Below are 19,211 nucleotides of genomic sequence, written 5' to 3'. Positions count from 1 at the left end.
GTGTTGACTTGGAATCGCTGGGCGTTCTCTGCCAACTTGAAAAAAAAATCCTCTGGCCCTCAGGGTAACCTTTAATGTTAAGTTCTTTTCCCAAATGACGGTAGAATGACTGAAGAATCTCGTTTCACCTGGAGAAATGGCAGGCGCTAAGGTAGCGTTTACACGAACACGGTTTCATTTTTAACCGCATCGTTTTCAATGCGGTTACACCTTCTGTTTACAGGACACCGATCGAGACTGTTGCCGAAACCGTGCCGATTTGCAACCGCTGCCAAAAGTGGAGCGTTTTCAAAACGATGCGGTTTCATCCGTCGTGTAAACAGCGAAACCGCATCGATTTGAATACGGTTACTATTTTTGCGCGAAATTTGCATTGTTCAATTCAAAATATACTGAATTTAGCACGTAGTGCAGCACGACTTGAATTTTCTGGCGAAAACGGTTCCGTGTAACCACTTCCAAACCGCATCGATTTTGACGCGGTTTCGACGTCATGAAACCGTGTCGATGTGAAACCGCGTTCGTGTAAACGCTGCTTAATGCATGTGGATGTGCAATAAAGGAAAAGAAGCTTACCTTTCCTTCGAAAATAAAATAAGGAACGGGAGCGTTGCGATAAAACCACGCAAAAAGCCCACAGAACAAATACAAAAGGCAACTTTGGTTTCTCCAGAGACGGTTAGAGCGGACCAAACATCTAAATATTGAGTGAGGAAATCAGCTTTCACATCAACTTAGCCCGCATAGCAAGCGTTTCCAGCAGGCGAGGAGCGAACGCTTTTTTGGGCCGCGCTAGAATAGGGCGAGCGCAAAAAAAACATGGAGGTGGGAGGGGAACCAAAACATTAAAAATCTTCCACGAAAACGCTTGCTACACAGGCTAACATCAACTAGATCAATCGACAGCTGTCAAAGAAAAAGTTCATAGCGCAACAAACCTATTCGTCACATGTCGCGCCACACCCGATCTGTCGTAGCGCCCAGCAAGCTTGCCTGTTGACATTTTCGCTAAAAAAAACACGCTTTTCCTTTTCCTAAATAAAAACTATGCTATCAAGCAATGGTTTGAAAGAACCCCTGCCAGCAAGGGATTTGCAAGCACATAAATTCTCCAGCCCGCAACAAAATGCCTTGGGAGCGGATTTATTTGCTTATGGGCTCTTTTGAGCCCTCCTGATATGGAGGAAATTTTGGGAAAACACAATGAAACGTGACTTTCACGTGCCAAAATGCATCAAGCCCTTGTGAAAGGTATTTTATTGCCATAGTGCAGGTGATTCAGCTTGTAAAAAAGAGATGCTTAGAAGCGTTATCCTTGCTCACTCCTGTGAATTATGAGCTCAATTTTAATGAAACCTGACATTGGCTCTGTCAATGGCTCACTCTGTTCTCCAATGGTTCCATTCACTGACTACTTGTCCAAAAACACCTAGGGACATTGGGGATGAGAATAAAATTGGAGCCAAACTCGAAAGGTACAAGGCAAACTACTCACCTTGCTCTGACACTAGTTTTGGGAGGGCATCATCTGGCTCCTGAATTTTCTAAAGTGGTCGCCAAGTCCATAAAGTTACTGTCGAAATTCTCACTGCGACCACTGTCGTAAGCGACCAGCTCTAGTTACGACCACCAATCTAAAACCCCGTTTTAAATGTCATTTAAACTCTCTTATTGAAAGCTCTCGTAAGCGACCTTTCCCGTAAGCGACCGCGGCCACTTTTGGGATTACCCAACTGGACTTTTTCATTGTTTTTAAGCTCTCGTAAGCGAACACTCAGAGTCTCATCTATGTATGTCAACACTTTAATAAAAACGCAGCCCACTGCCCTGAGAATTTGGAAGAATGTGACAGACCTGCAGTGGCCTCTCTTTTTTACCGGTCTGTGGTTACAAATAATTATGAAACCTTCAGTTCACAGTTTTGCTTTGACTAGCATGTGCTTGAGTGATTTACCCCTCTTGTATGATATGTAAGGAGGTTTCTTGAATATGTTTGCCATCAATGGCTAGTTTTCAATAAAACTCCAGTTGCGCGTCAGTATTGCTTAAATAGTTGACACTAATGGGTTGTATGTTGTGACAAATGGTAAAAAATTTTCTGTGGTTTTGGCTTTGACGACTGTCTTCCAGAAAAATTGACCTCAGATAGTATTCTTTCGATGGGCTGCTTAGGGTAGCCTCTCTCTTCAAGGAGGGCTTTGATTGGTTTGGCTGGGAATCTCTTTAAGGATATTTTTGCAGATGTGAATGAGAGTAAAGAAGTTCCTGACTGTTATCTTTAGTACCATCAATTGATGAATTCACAAATCCCAGAGACTTTTGCTGAAAGCTCTCGTAAGCGACCATCCTCCATTGTTTATAATATTGGTCGCTTACGAGAGCCCATTCTTGTAAGCGACCAGCTGTAGTTGCAACCACTTTCTAGAATTCCCTGGGTGGTCGCTTACGAGAGCTTCGACTGTAGTAGCCATTTTTTTTTTCAGAAAGAAAAAAGAGATACCTGAAAAATGCATTAAAACTGCCGATTTAAAAATTTAAATCACTCAACAATAACGCCAAATGAGAGCTCTTGCAAAGTTCCGCTGTTACTGAGTTTTGTGTTCCCCCATGTTATCTGTTCCCCCCAGGTTCCCCCGAACACTGGGCACTAGTGCTGTGTGTTCCCCCTTCTTTCCCCATAGAACATTTCAGTGCTACGTGTTCCCTTCAAGACTCAAGAATACAACAAAACAAAGAGAAATATGAAAATAAAGGAAAGCAATCACGCCATAACGATAAATATGATAGCAGAATATGAATACAGAAAGTATCCTAAACATTCCTAAAAGCTAACCTTAGGCCTAAAAAATTTTGTTTAGGCCTAATTAGGCCTAAGGTTAGCTTTTATGCATGTTTAGGATACTTTCTGTATTGGTGAAACGATGAACGGTGAAAAAATACTAACACTGACATGTTCTATGGGTAGGGAAGAAGGAACACACAGCACTAGGGCCCAGTGTTCGGGGAAACAGCAAAGGAGACTAATTTTGCGCATGCGCCTCATCACCCCAAAAAGCTCTTGAATTCAGTCAAATTCATTCGAAACGCGGGAACATGAGAAATGTTGGATGTAGTGCTGGCATCGTTAATATTCATCTCATGTTTGCAAAAGGACGGCACACAATGAATGCAAAGATGATGAGTCGATCATTTTACCTTATCTTTATGACTGATACTGGTTCAATACAACGGGAAATACGGCGAAGGATCACAAATGAAACGAAGATGGCTAGTCAAAAGTGTGGCGATGAACTGCGGAACTTGCAAGGAGCAGAGGATAGTTTTGCCTTCCTAGCGTTGTTTTTCCTTATTTAAGAGACTTCAACTCAGAATGGAGTGCTGTTTAATAATAAAGTAAGTCGGATTTAAATTGAAATGCGAGTTTACATTAAAAAATATGGGCTAACTGGCGTTTGAACCGAGGACAACGATAAACCAGCTAACAAGATGGAGTCGAAAAATGGCAGCCCAACTGGTGAAGAACATCTCAATTCGCTATAAAGCTTCCCAACCTTGAAATTTTGAACCACATGGTCGACGTAGAGTCGGGAATTGTTTTGGAGAAGAAACAGGGCTGATTTAGCTTGATTTTGAATCTTGAAGCGAACAGATTAAGTTCAAGACGCAGGGCTTTACTTTACAAGTGCTCCAGATTATTTAAATTTCCTTGGCAAAAAATATTTTAATTTCCTTTTCGAGACTTTTGTTATAGGCGGTGACAGGAAAATTCTCGCATGCTGTAGTAAGCCCAACAACCAAAGAAAAGATTTGTGTAAAGAAATTGTCATTTAAATTGGCAAGGTTCAACACAGCAGGTTTCGTGTGATACGGTGTTGTCTACAAAATGGCTCCGAATCTTGTTATGATATCATCTCACTCTGCCCTATTGTGTCTTTGACTTGGCAAACTTTTACGTCTGAAAATTAAAAAACTGAAAAAGCATTAATTTGAAGCTTTTTACTGGATTGCCAAACCCAGTCCTGAGTCGGAATCTGGGTTTCATTTCGTGATCGTGGGTTTTTTTGTTATTTTTTTCCCGTGTTGGGAAAGGTCTTGCCTGTCGCTCCCCTGCGAAGTGGTGTCTTTGTGCGTATTTTGTTAGGTTTGATGGGGCTGGGGTAATGGGTAGATTTCACTGGGGCACACAGGAGAACATTTAATTAACCTGCAATGCAATGGCGTCGAAAGTCGTTGTAACGCGAATGGCGTTTTAGTGGATCTTTAAACAAATTATGCCCTTATGGAGCTGAAGAATGGAACGTCAATGGGATGAACAAGAAAAGCGCTGAAACATAAATATCTGGAATCTTTAAAGCGACGAGTAACGATCTTCGACAACAATTTCATTTTTCGCCGTTTGATATCAAGTGAGCTTTCTTTCTAATATTTTATTAACTTGGAACTATATAAAACAGTGAAATCAAATGCAAATTTTTGATGGATTTAACAAACATTGAAGGAATCGAACGCCTTGAATGCATCACAGTGTTTACTGAAGTCGCATCTAAGTTGTCTGGCAATTTACATTTACCGGTATTTTGTACTCAACTCCCAGGAAGGGGGGCGGGGGGGGCGGCCACTCATACCCTGACCCTGTTTAAGACAAATATCGCTGATTTTCCTACCCTGTTTAAGACAGAATTCCGATTTTTGATACCCTGTTCAAGACATTTAACCCAGTTTAAGACAAAAATTGATAAATCGATACCCTGATTAAGACAAAAAATGATAAATTCGATACCCTGTTCAAGACAAAAATCCCGAAAAACATAAAGCCCTTATAAGGGAGTAACCCCCCCCCCCCCCCCCCGGGACTCAACTCTGCAAAGGTAAATGAAATCTTGTTGTCTCTTTTGTGCTTCATTATTTACGGAAATTTCTTTAATTGCATATGCATTGTGACACGGATCGTGTTTCTTGTTTGAAATAAGAAGGGTTTTTGCCTCTAATAGCAAATATGTTGTTTGTTTCAATAAATTTTTCGCTGGAAAAGGATTTTGTGATATTTTCTGCCTTTGTGAATTTAATATCATGTTGTGTATTGAATTTTCGACCTTAACAAATTTGCTTACCTGGGTTGAAATGTGATACGGGAGGATTTTTTTAGTAGTGCTTTGTAAACAGGAAGGGTTGTCGAAAATAAACAGGTCTGTTCGAAGCGTGCTTGAGTTTCATCAAAATGAACCCCAAAATCAGCAAAAAATGTGACGCTGATGAATAATAAAGTAGCTGCTATTTCCAAAATAATGGAATTACCTGGTGATAAACAACCTCGTCTTGGAGAGTAAATTGTTAACTTTGCAGAAACAATGGTCAACCTCAATAGTTAGGCGATTGTGATCTTTGTGTTGAATTCGCACATATCTTGTTAAACTTTATAACACTTGAAAGAAAAAGAAAACTAACAAAAACAAAAACCCGGTATCTTGCCATCATTTCACACAGATGCTTCACTGTTTCGCGATCGAGTAAACACGCCGCGGTATTAAGCTTGATCACGGCGCCCGCTGAATTCGATGCCACTTTCGATTTTGCGATTTACTTGTTCAGCCAAAAGTACAATGACAAAGTTCAACTTAGCAAAAATCTCCCAAATGTTTTTCGCTGAAAGTAACTTTTTATATTCGCGGTTCAAAATGACATGTAATGTTGTTTTCATGTCGTAATTTATTCTCGATCGACCGTCCTGAAAACTTCCTTCTGTTCTTCCTAAAAACTGTGTATCAATATTTATTTACTTTTGCATCAATATTTGTTTTGCATAAAGCAAGCTAACAAAATTTCTACCTTGCTTAGTTTGCGTTGTTGAGCGTTAAAATAGAATTTTCGGTCCTACGCTTCTGTTACAAAGTGGTATATTTTTAGTTCACCCATCCAGATACTAACCCTGCCGGACAGGAAAACTTCAGTGAACATTTGTATTACAAAGCCGGACGCTCAGAGTGCACGCTTTAACTTGTGCTGTAAAGAAGCTGTGAGGGAACTTGAAAGATCAGCATTTCAGCCTACAAGCCAATGTTTTTCGATTCCCTTCTTTCTGGGTTTAGTACTTTGCTAGTAACCACATGTCTCCTTAGGGCGTTACTCAGAGGAGGTTGGACAGCAGCGTGCAAGGCGTCATGGGAAATTTTTATTTTTCAGTCAGTTGCCTCCAGACTTCAAGGGAAACACATCTCTGCATTGTAATCAACATGGACGCCATTGATAGACAGGATGCAGAGTCAACTTCTCAACTTCTTCTTCCAGTTGCTTCTTCTTACATTGCTGTGACATGCTCAATTTATTTACTTTCTCTGTTCTAAGCCGGCTCTTTTTGATGATCAATGGGCTTTTTGCCCATTTTGGTTTCGAGAAAAAATTCCTTTTGAAAGCGGCAGGTATTTTTTGCAGATTGCAAGTTGCAGGTTGAAATTCATTATAACTGAAAAACCGCTGGGAAAGCGATAGACTTGACGTGACTGTTACACGAATAGCTAACCTAAGGCCTAATTAGGCCTAAAAAAGAGTTTTTGGGCTTAAGGTTAGCTATTCATGTAACAGTCACGGTAAGTCTATCGCTTTACCTTTCTTTTTAGTGCCAGCGGTTTTCCAGTTACACTGAAATTTCAACCTGCAACGCCTGCAACCTGCAAAAAATACCTGCCGTTTTGAAAGACGAATGTTCGTTTTGCAACTGAGCGAGGAAATTAGATGCTCTGAAGTCAGCGTCAGTTCTATTAAAAAACCCAGTGTTGATTTTGAGGTAGGGTATAAATTTTCTTGTTTTAGAATCATGCATTGTTGGAAATTTGCATGTATTTGAGGCTTGAGCCATCGTCGTTCTAAACTGTGTGAGAACAGATTTTCCTGGCTTATATTAATTGATGCACAACATGTTTAATTTAGAAATCGTTCTTCTCATGTTGTAGTGTGACCCTCAAGAAAGCGACCAGGAGAGCATCCTCCTCAGAAACAGCCATTGCACAACCGGCAGGTACAAAACACAGGTCACAGGGCACAGGGCACAGGTCTCATTGTTTTACCAATACAGAAAGTATCCTAAACATATAAGAGCTAACCTTAAGCCTAAAAACGTTTGTTTAGGCCTAATTAGGCCTAAGGTTAGCTTTTATGAATGTTTAGGATACATTCTGTATTAGTAAAACAATGACCTGTGACCTGTGACCTGTGCCCTGTGACCTGTGTTTTGTACCTGCCCTTGCACAACTGCATCAAGCTCCAATGGAAACTTTGCCAGTTGCTCCATTGTTAGATGTTGACGGATGAATGTTGGTGCAACTGTTCGTCTTTCCCAGAAAAGGCTGGCCATGGAATATTTTTTGGTCAAACATTAAAGGATGACAAAGAGGAAAATGAGGACATTCATGAGGAAGGAAAGGTTTTATTGTTTGTCACATAATGGACTGGAAAACTGTAAATAGTCTGTCCTTAAAATTAAAAATATAATTTTAGTTCACCATGTCACTGAAAGTTGCCCTTGGTAGACAGGTAGTTCAGGTATCGTAATGTTTCAAAACATATCTTAACATAAACTAAGTCACCTATGCTTACTATCTGAAATAAGATATCAATCCATTTGATAGAGAAATGCTGCTTATCTTGTGAAGATAGCCCCTTGGTAGTCAAATTGCTCACATGACAGTACTTTCAGCAGTAGTGAAATTTCAGGAGATAAAAATGTGCTGTACACGTTGGTGTTTTAAGGTATTGGTGGTGCCCACGACAAGCCAAGACATGAATTTTTGAAAATGGCACAGAGAAAAATAAAAGCAAACTGTCAGGTCCAAGTGCAGCTGAGACCAGAGCCAACTAATGGAAAGGACAAAAATGCCATAGCCATTGACTTGAACCAATGTTAATGGATGGTTTCATTGGTTACATTGCCAGAGAATTCACAGGTTTATTGCATACACTAATTAAAAATGAGAAATTGTTGACGTACAGGTAACTGTCCACCGCATCGTGGTTTTTTTTAATAACCTTTAATTTCAATACTAAGAGAGGAAAAGTGGGAAAAGTATGTTATGACAAGGTGCCACAGTGCTCAGTGAAATAATATTAAGAATTGCTTAAGAATGTCTTACAACTACTGTCTATTTGTATCTGTAACAATACTGTTGATTTTGTTTAATTGCCAATGAGCAAGCCGAGGGAAGACGTGAGGCTTGCCAGGCGGCCAGCTTAATGTCACTCGAAGTAGGGCAGCAGGCAGAAAAATTCTCGATTGTGCCATGAAAAGTGTAATGTAAGGCTACGTAGTGTAATGTAAGGTTCCCTGGAGATTTAGTGGGGACCAATGAAAGCGCGTGTTTTGATGTGTGATGTCATTAGACAAACTTGCATGATGTGCGCCACTATTGATGATCTCGTGTTCGGAGTTAAGTGAAAACACATTTTTTCCTACTTCCCTGACCATTTTGTTGTGTACACTTGCTTTGAGTGTTCTTATCGGCTGCTGTTGTCAATTACGGATTAAGGCCCGCGAGTAGAGCAGTATGTGTTGTCTGCAAAGTACACAATTAAGTAATGATCCGTGTAAGGTGGATAGTAATTTCCTTTGTTATGCGGCAACGGGGCTTTCCCCACATAGGAATGTTATCATTTTTACACAGAGAATGCATAAACCTACAGGAAAGCTGTTAACGCAATAAAATTCATTTACAGCCCACTTTGAAAGGGTGTTTTTTTGTGTTAAAAGATTTTGACCAATCACAAGAGTTGAAAACAAAAGCCAAGAAACGTTTACAATTTTACATGTTCCCCACATACGATTTCTGTGGAATTCATTTAAACTGAGACCAGACGAAAGATGGAAGATGGTTGGAAAGTAAGGATGAATATAATACTGCTTTTATGAAGTTTTCTTAACTTTTGCTGTTTAAGCCAATCAGAAGTAAGTACAGACAAAAGAAAAGTTATCACCTTTTTGCATACCAATTGAATTCCAACATATTCGTTGCCGTTGTTGCTATCGTTCTTATCTGGACCGTTTCTTAAACGATAAATTTGACTTGTGATTCATGGCTATAATTATCTTGCAAAATAGAAATTCTACACGTGAAACAACTTTCATGTGCGAGAGAGTTTGATTCCCTGTTACATGTTTCACACACGCTTTAGCAATTTTTTACATGCCACTGATTTTATTCAACTTAATTATTGTATATTCCTGTTAAAATTATGGCTGTTCAAAAATTACAGCAGTATTTTCCATATTGTTGCAAAACAAGTTGACATCTACATTGTTGTTGGAAAAACGAAGTGTGCAATTTCTATTATTTCGAATAAAAAAATTACAACTACTGTTGGGTATTTTGGAACTCTGATACAAATCTGCAAACTGTTTCGTTGGCACTTAGCGATAGCTATTACTAGTTTACTGGTATTAACTATTCATAAGTATAAAATCTATGAACATTTTTTTTATTGCTGAGCCTCATAGAAACTTAACTTTCCATGGTAGTGCACTGTAAGTGCACTACATACTATGTCATCAGGTTATGAGAGTGTAAAAACTGTATATCATTCAATATTTATTTATTTTTGTATCAATATTTGTTTTCCATAAGGGAGGCTAACAAAATCTGCACCTTGCTTGGTTTGCATTTTTTGAGAATTAAAATACAACTTTCGGTCCTTTTTTTCTCACAGAAAGTCGTATATTTTGAGCTCACCCATTCAAATACTAACCCTGCCGGACAGGGATTAACTGCAGTGAGATTTTGTTTTGGAAAGGTATCAGGCTTGTGGTGATATAGAAGTTTCAAGGAACTTGAAAATGGTCAACATGCCTCAAATCAATGTTTCTCCATTCTCTTTTATTTTCTTCACTCTTTCTGGGTTTAGTATTATACTAGTAACCACATGTCTTCTCAGGGGGGCTATTTACCTAAGACATCTACCCTGGCACTACAATGACACACAGTACCAAAACAATATCGTGTATTGTTAGAGCTACATATTAGGCAAAGACAAGTTGAATCTCCTGAAAAACAAAATGCAGCTCAGTTGACAGTTATGAAATAAAGCGCTGTGTGACTGCACTCAGACAGTCTGAGGTCGTTCGTTTTCACTCCCTCCTCTCCCCATCTGATGTACCTCATTGGAAAGCTTGTTCTTGATGCCATTGCAACTGTTGCATCTGAGAAGCCCTTAATAACATGCATAAGTGGAGTATGGAAAGATAAACATGCGGGCTTTCCTCTGCAAGAACTTATAGCAGTACCGATCTTTGGAGTATTAATTTTGCAAGATTTTTTGGGGAAGATTTGCAAAAAGAAATATTAGTCCCAAAATTGAGAGCATGTTGTCTGCTCTTAGAACTCTGGAAAACAAATTATGGGCAGGAATTTCCTGAAACACTGTCGTTTGTATCAAGCACAGGTTGATTTAAGATAATTCAAAATCAGTAAAGAAAACTTTATTTGCACTGACCAACATATTTTGATCATCTGTAACATCTGGTTCAGCAGCTCAATTCAATGAAGCTGTGTACTAATAATAGTTCCCTAAAGAAGCTTCAATCAATATGGTCTCCACTTTGATTGAAAATTTAAAGGAATAAAAGAGATTATGATTGTCTTTTATTTTTCTTGTTGCTGTAGAAGTTACCGCCATAAATGGCACAGTCTTGGAAACCACGGACTGCACCGTTATGGTATTATATGAAACTATAGTGATGTTATAGCAAAGCATAGCAACATTTCTCAGCACTGGCCAAAAAGTGAGCAGCAAACCAAGATGAACGTTTCTGTTTAGGTAATTTGCTCATCACTTCATAAGAATAAAAATTGGGTTTGCCAAGTTCGTTTTTTTTAGTTATACCGTATTTACCCGTGTATAAGTCGACCTTTTATGGCCTGAAAAGAAGCTCCAAAAATCGCCCTCGACTTATACATGGGTCAAAGATTTTGAGCCAAGTTCCAGCTAAGTAATTTATTCAAAATTAACACACAGGCAGCCCAAGCTCAAAATGTTACGAGTTCAGTGTAACGTGACATATGCTGTATTACAATAAAATCTACTTACCCTGTTGCCGTGTTGTATTCTTTGTTGTTTGCCAGCTTCGCAAGCCGATCTAACGCGATTTCGGCGACTTATCGTTTTGTGGGTTTCCACTGCTAAAAGAAAGCAGTGGAAACCCACAAAACGATAAGTCAGGGTAAGTAGATTTTATTCACAAAATATAAGAATAATTGACTTTTCCAGCAAAGCCGTTGCCTTCCCATACAAACCTTTACAAATTCAAACCGTTGTAACACAATACCTCCATATGCTGTAAGGCGGGAGTCACGTTTCGCGTTGTTATGTAATACAGCATATGTCACGTTACACTGAACTCGTAACATTTTGAGCTTGGGCTGCCTGTGTGTTAATTTTGAATAAATTACTTAGCTGGAACTTGGCTCAAAATCTTTGACCCATGTATAAGTCGAGGGCGATTTTTGGAGCTTCTTTTCAGGCCATAAAAGGTCGACTTATACACGGGTAAATACGGTATAACTAAAAAAAACGAACTTGGCAAACCCAATTTTTATTCTTATGAAGTGATGAGCAAATTACCTAAACAGAAACGTTCATCTTGGTTTGCTGCTCACTTTTTGGCCAGTGCTGAGAAATGTTGCTATGCTTTGCTATAACATCACTATAGTTTCATATAATACCATAACGGTGCAGTCCGTGGTTTCCAAGACTGTGCCATTTATGGCGGTAACTTCTACAGCAACAAGAAAAATAAAAGACAATCATAATCTCTTTTATTCCTTTAAATTTTCAATCAAAGTGGAGACCATATTGATTGAAGCTTCTTTAGGGAACTATTATTAGTACACAGCTTCATTGAATTGAGCTGCTGAACCAGATGTTACAGATGATCAAAATATGTTGGTCAGTGCAAATAAAGTTTTCTTTACTGATTTTGAATTATCTTAAATCAACCTGTGCTTGATACAAACGACAGTGTTTCAGGAAATTCCTGCCCATAATTTGTTTTCCAGAGTTCTAAGAGCAGACAACATGCTCTCAATTTTGGGACTAATATTTCTTTTTGCAAATCTTCCCCAAAAAATCTTGCAAAATTAATACTCCAAAGATCGGTACTGCTATAAGTTCTTGCAGAGGAAAGCCCGCATGTTTATCTTTCCATACTCCACTTATGCATGTTATTAAGGGCTTCTCAGATGCAACAGTTGCAATGGCATCAAGAACAAGCTTTCCAATGAGGTACATCAGATGGGGAGAGGAGGGAGTGAAAACGAACGACCTCAGACTGTCTGAGTGCAGTCACACAGCGCTTTATTTCATAACTGTCAACTGAGCTGCATTAATTTTGTTTTTCAGGAGATTCAACTTGTCTTTGCCTAATATGTAGCTCTAACAATACACGATATTGTTTTGGTACTGTGTGTCATTATAGTGCCAGGGTAGATGTCTTAGGTAAATAGCCCCCCTGAGAAGACATGTGGTTACTAGTATAATACTAAACCCAGAAAGAGTGAAGAAAATAAAAGAGAATGGAGAAACATTGATTTGAGGCATGTTGACCATTTTCAAGTTCCTTGAAACTTCTATATCACCACAAGCCTGATACCTTTCCAAAACAAAATCTCACTGCAGTTAATCCCTGTCCGGCAGGGTTAGTATTTGAATGGGTGAGCTCAAAATATACGACTTTCTGTGAGAAAAAAAGGACCGAAAGTTGTATTTTAATTCTCAAAAAATGCAAACCAAGCAAGGTGCAGATTTTGTTAGCCTCCCTTATGGAAAACAAATATTGATACAAAAATAAATAAATATTGAATGATATACAGTTTTTACACTCTCATAACCTGATGACATAGTATGTAGTGCACTTACAGTGCACTACCATGGAAAGTTAAGTTTCTATGAGGCTCAGCAATAAAAAAAATGTTCATAGATTTTATACTTATGAATAGTTAATACCAGTAAACTAGTAATAGCTATCGCTAAGTGCCAACGAAACAGTTTGCAGATTTGTATCAGAGTTCCAAAATACCCAACAGTAGTTGTAATTTTTTTATTCGAAATAATAGAAATTGCACACTTCGTTTTTCCAACAACAATGTAGATGTCAACTTGTTTTGCAACAATATGGAAAATACTGCTGTAATTTTTGAACAGCCATAATTTTAACAGGAATATACAATAATTAAGTTGAATAAAATCAGTGGCATGTAAAAAATTGCTAAAGCGTGTGTGAAACATGTAACAGGGAATCAAACTCTCTCGCACATGAAAGTTGTTTCACGTGTAGAATTTCTATTTTGCAAACGATAAGTCGCCGAAATCGCGTTAGATCGGCTTGCGAAGCTGGCAAACAACAAAGAATACAACACGGCAACAGGGTAAGTAGATTTTATTCACAAAATATAAGAATAATTGACTTTTCCAGCAAAGCCGTTGCCTTCCCATACAAACCTTTACAAATTCAAACCGTTGTAACACAATACCTCCATATGCTGTAAGGCGGGAGTCACGTTTCGCGTTGTTATGTAATACAGCATATGTCACGTTACACTGAACTCGTAACATTTTGAGCTTGGGCTGCCTGTGATTAACATAATAATGATTGTTGTCTTGGGCATAATGAACGCGGTGGACAAAAGCCGACAAAAGACTTCAAAATGAATGTAAGCAATTCCAGTTGAACTGAAAAAGGATTTGTCCAAATCTAAATGTTGAAGATACTCACAAGCACAAAAATGAAATGGACACTGGAAATTTTCGTTTTCCAAAGTTCTTCAAATGAACGTGATCGTTCAATGGCTTAGTAACCTGGCGCAATACCTCGTGTTTGCGTGCAAGCTATTGTCACTCGTGAATGAAGGGGTAGTTTCTAAAGAAACTGTGGTGCTGCGTCGGTGGGGAAGTAGTATACAAAAATTTGGTTTTATCAACGGAGTTGATAATGTAAATTGGCCACCGTACAGAGATTCTAAAAGCTGACGTTTCGAGCGTTAGCCCTTCGTCAGAGCGAATCGAGGGATTATGGGTTACGTGTAGTTTTTATAGTAGAGTAGGAGCTACGCTATTGGTGGTAACATGGCAACGTGAAAAATAGGAATATATTAGTTAAATGAAAAGCGTTCGTTAATACCGTGAGGATTAAGGGTGCCGATTTGAAAGATGAATTTTTGTTCCAGATTCTTGCGGCTTTCCGTCGTACCTAGATGTAGGGAAAGGCCGCAGATAGCCATGTGTTTTTTGGAGTGGTTAGGCAGATTAAAATGGCGAGCGACTGGCTTGGATGCATCCTTGTCATTCTTCTCAACATCGCGAAGGTGTTCGCGGAATCGGTCACCTAGTCGTCTACCTGTCTCACCAATGTATAATTTATTGCATAACGTGCAGGGTATGCAATAAATGACATTTGCGGAGGTACATGTGAAACGATCGGTGATCTTTACAGATCGCTTAGGTCCCGATATCTTGCTAGTGTTAACAATGAAACTCGTGTTGCGTGAAAATGCTGGTTGGTAATGATTGTTTTTTTATTCTTTATACAAACCTGGCTGATTTAAATGCATTTGCAAACTTCGTATTGTTTGGTTTATGACTTTTGTTTTGTTCGTCATGTGAGAAATTATAAGTCAAGGACCAATTAAACCTTGCACATTTTCGCATCGTTCGCAAGTTATTTTCAAAGATTGACTCCTGCTTCTGTGATATTGTGCTTATCCTCTAAAGCCCTTTATCGTTGAACAACGAAACAGGTTAGTTTGAGGTTTTCATGTTCGATTTTCTGAGAACTTTTTCGAAATTCAAGGACAAAATGCCCGCATATGCAACAACTGCTGAACCACCAAACTATTTATAAGCGCTTGAGGCCCTGATTTTTTGTGTATCCACATTTCCAGAAATCGAAGAATACAAGATTATTGTCCCAGCAACATTTAACAAAGAAATTAAGAAATTGCTTTTTTTGCCATCAAAAATGGGGGGTCGACTTATACACGGGTAAATACGGTAAGTACCTGAAGATAAAATATAGGCAATTGATTCCTTCATGCCATCACAATAATGGCAGCACAAATATAATTTTGGTGTTTCACGTATGTATGGAAGCATGATACAGTATTGTTGTAATAACCCATCAACTAATCATGTCGATTTAAAGTGCCCCTGTGATCAAAAAAACCACTTCCTTTTTTCCTTCAGATTTTGAAAGTGTGTTTGCTTAACACCTGACTGGCAAAATTTTGAGCTTTGATTTTTATCCAAAGGCCGTTTACTTTGAGTGTAAGTTTTGGATTTCACAGTCCGCCATTACTCACGTTCAAAACTGACCGATTGGACCTCAGACGGTTGGATCCAGGGAAAAGTGACGTCAGAGGCTCACTAGCTTAAAATTTCAGCTTGTGAATGCAGCTTATTATATATGCAAACCGTGAGTTTAAAAGTCTGAAAGCCCAAAACCCCATGCCGCATATTAATTCTGCCGCGTACACACGTATTGCATTCTTAGACTAGTGAGCCTTTGACATCATTTTCTCCTCGTTCCAGCTCTCTCAAGAACATAATGTTAGTAATGGCGGACCATTAAATAGGAAAATTACAGTTAAAATAAAGAGGCGTCTTTTTGAAATCAAGGCTTAAAACGTGGGTGACTTAGTGTTTTGTTAACATGGTTTTGAAATCCAAAGAAAAATATGAATTGATTTTTTGGTCACAGGGGCACTTTAAAGTGTCAATACTGTTTTGAGCCTTTTTGAACCCACATCAGCAGTTGTAATTTGGTGACATATCACAAATTTTAACAGAAATCTTATTTGATGAGTGAGTTCTGAATCTTAAAAGAGGAAGAAAAGTTTTTCTATCATGAACCACTCTCTCTTATCTCTTGTGGGGACAATTGACTGATCAACAAGAATACTTCATACACAACAATGGTTCTCCGGTTTTAGAGTGAAACAGGGTTTTCCTCGAGCTTGAACTGACTCTTGGTGCTTGTTTTGGGAGCTTCCCTGGCGTATCATCAGATGATATGTGCTGCCTCCTTGAGCTTCCATGCATTTTCAGCAGCATTTAGCTCAGCAAAACATGAAAGAGAGATCTTGTCTGGCCACATTTTCCCTGTGTACTCTTCGAAAAGAGGTAACATTCCGCGCCATTATGTCATGCGAACACAACAAATCTTGCAATCCTTTTTGCTGTATTTCGACTACAATAACTCAAAATCCGTTGCGGGGGCAAGAGGGGCGACCTATAAAATAGAAAACCTACTGGTATTTGTCATGCTATATAGTGTTACATAATTGAAGACTTCAAAGTCAACACAAAGCGAGAAATGGGTGACCCTATTCGGTGGAATGATAGAACGGAATGGCGGAATTTTGGAATACACGGAACATTCTAAAACACGGAAAATGTAGCCTATGTACAGCCGCCCGCTCTCCGAAAACAAAAAATTCGGAGAGGAGCGTCTGTGATCGTGTCCCATACCACGTGATTTTTCCTGGAATGTGTGGAAAATGATTTGATTGGTTATTACCCATCGATCATTACATCATTGAAACAACAAGTTTTGATTGGCTTTTATTTTTATTTCTCCACATCAACACAGTGAGAACCACCGTGAGAGATTTTATGATGAGTTCGTGTGTACTTTGAGCACGGTACAAAATATGAATAAAATTCTTTTTGATTGTCAAAGAGGTTTTTCTTTTAAAGTACGAGCGGAATTGTTATCTATGGAGTGTAAAGTGGAAATCGATTCGACGTACATTTGTTGTCAGCGCAAAAGAAACGAAAGCGCTCTTCACGAGGTGAATATAGCACTATTCAAAAGATTGTCCACTCGAAAACGTCTCCCGCTATTCCTTACCAGTCAATGTAATCCCAACGCCTTGCTCGGACCAGCCTAGCCATTCTCAAGCACAATCTACAAAGCGTAATGCCCTGGAAGATTTGAGATGTGAACACATCGAGGAAAATAACAGCTCATCGGCAAAGATCTGTGCTGCTCTGAAGATCAGAGCCGTACCCGGTTGGAAGGCTTGCAAATACATCCTTTCCTTTAAAGAGGGCTTCTATGCTATAAAGCCAACGTATCTTAAAACTATCCGAGACGTTTTCAATGCACGTTTGAAATCTACCTCATTGACCACCATTTTGAGAATTTAGCTCCAACGAAAAATATGAGCCACGCAAATTTTGGTCAGCGTAGATCACTTAATAATGCATGCAAAATTATTCCGGAACACGATTACTAACGGTAACCAGGTGATCTGGTGGCGTAATTTGGAGGACTGGGAAGAAAAATTTTAATGCCGAATCCCACAACCGCGCGCGGCCTTAGGTGTTGTTTCCAAACTCCCTGCATTATTTCCATCGCCAAAACTCAACAGATCATTCCGTGTATTTCCTGTTACTGAATGAACATTCAAGTAGACCCGACGAGATCTCACCTCGCCTCTGCCATGTTGAATTCGAAAATAGGGAGCTTACGAAACGAGGACAACGACGGCAACGAAGACTTCATTCTAAAATTAGAGTTTGCGTTATTCATATCACTATGAAACTATTTCGTGTCGTTTTGCGTTAAAAATGTGTAGTAACTGTCGAGGAATTAAACTGGTATGAGTGAGTTGGAAGGGTAGACAGAGAACTGAAAATTCATCATGATGTGCTGACGTCCTCCAAAGAACCTTGAATTTGGTCATTTCACGTCGTCATTTTGGAGATGACGGCAAAGAAATGTACCAAAATGTAAAACGCACGTGCAGAGCGTGCAGAGCCTTTGTTTTTCTTCATTAAGCCCATTGTTTTGTAGCGTCGTCGTTTCGTAAGCTCCCTAAGGGTAAGGCTGCGCGCGGTTGTGGGATACGGCGTTAAAATTTTTCTTCCCAGGCCTCCGAATTAAGTCACCAGATCACCTGGAAATCACAGACGCTCCGGGCGATGAAGTCTTCCCTGTAACACATTTTTATATCTTGTGTAGCGAGGAAATGTACAATTATCATCCGAAGTTTTGTTATGGTATCCAGACTACTCACGGACAAAAAGTGTATTTTTTATATCTTTTCTTTAGTTACTTTCCTCTCATCCCGCGTTTTAGACTAATCCGTAAATTCCGCGTTTCAGAATATTCCATATCTTCCCCGTTTTAGAATATTCCGTATATTCCACGTTTTAAAATATTCGATATTTTCCGTGTTTTAGAATATTCCTTGTTTTCCACAATTCCGCCATTCCGTTCCGCCATTCCGTTTCACCATTCCGTTCTTTGCTTCGCCTGTCCGCCAAATAGGGTCACCCGAACTTTTCGTCCGACATGAACATCTGTATGAACGCTGCTCATTGGTCGAAATTTATCACGTGACAGCTGTCCAACTCCTCTGGGCGAATGGATTGATGAGGGTCCCAAATTCGGGATTCTATAGAAATATGGGAACGGTATTCGTGATTGCATTCATGAACGGAACGCGGGATTAGCGTTAATACTAAGTGGGATCCGGGGAAATCGTCACTTTGAAGCCCTGAGATACGGGATTTCTGACGGCGAAATTTTTTAAATAAACTCAACTTTAGCCGTCGGCAACGACGAAAATATGCTGTAGCGCATAAGCTAGAATTATACTCATTTATCGCACAACACCAACATCGCTGTTCGCGACGTACTAGCTTGATATTATCAGAAACCCATAAGGGTTGAAACGTGTAACGCGCGTTCACAGCTTCCGAATATTCAGTGCTAAGTACCATATTTGGAAACCCCTCGCTCCAGTTAATTTCGCGCGAGAACATTGGTGGTATTGCGTCGCGGTGTTCTTGCGAACTGATTGGTTGAATGTTTCTCTCTTGTTGTTCCAAATATGGTACTTAGCCAATTGAATATTCAGAAGCTTGTTTCCCAGCACAGAAGGGGCCGTTACACGCTTCAACCCTTATGGTTTCTTATCTTATTAAATTGTGTGGCTCTTTTTATGACAAGGGAAACAGCAGAAATTCAATTTTTGCGGAAAGAGAAATTTCGGTCACAACTTCCGCGGAGTTTCAAAACATTGAGCAAGAGTGACAGACTTACCACAGGCACCCCAAGCTCAATGCGAGGGCAAGCCAACTGGAATATAAGGATTTCTATGAGAATCCCGATAAAATACTTGAGAGGACAATTATGCGAAAATGTTTCAATTAAAAAGCTTGACGTTATT

General features: G+C 39.3%; 2 long non-coding RNA genes across 2 annotated transcripts; one reads left to right on the top strand and one right to left on the bottom strand.

Annotated features, from left to right (window-relative positions):
- Positions 1-6,208: 6,208 nt before the first annotated feature.
- On the top strand, positions 6,209-7,492 carry LOC138016550 (uncharacterized). Its single transcript, XR_011125830.1, has 2 exons — positions 6,209-6,781; positions 6,948-7,492. It is a non-coding gene; the product is annotated as an uncharacterized lncRNA (long non-coding RNA).
- A 5,906-nt stretch (positions 7,493-13,398) lies between these two features.
- On the bottom strand, positions 13,399-17,182 carry LOC138016551 (uncharacterized). The gene is made up of 2 exons (XR_011125831.1): positions 16,883-17,182; positions 13,399-16,261 (listed from the first exon to the last, which is right to left on the bottom strand). It is a non-coding gene; the product is annotated as an uncharacterized lncRNA (long non-coding RNA).
- Positions 17,183-19,211: the final 2,029 nt, after the last annotated feature.

This window comes from Montipora capricornis, chromosome 9 (genome assembly GCF_036669925.1).
Source record: "Montipora capricornis isolate CH-2021 chromosome 9, ASM3666992v2, whole genome shotgun sequence".
NCBI lineage: Eukaryota > Metazoa > Cnidaria > Anthozoa > Scleractinia > Acroporidae > Montipora > Montipora capricornis.
This window is presented reverse-complemented; position numbering and strand designations above follow the sequence as displayed.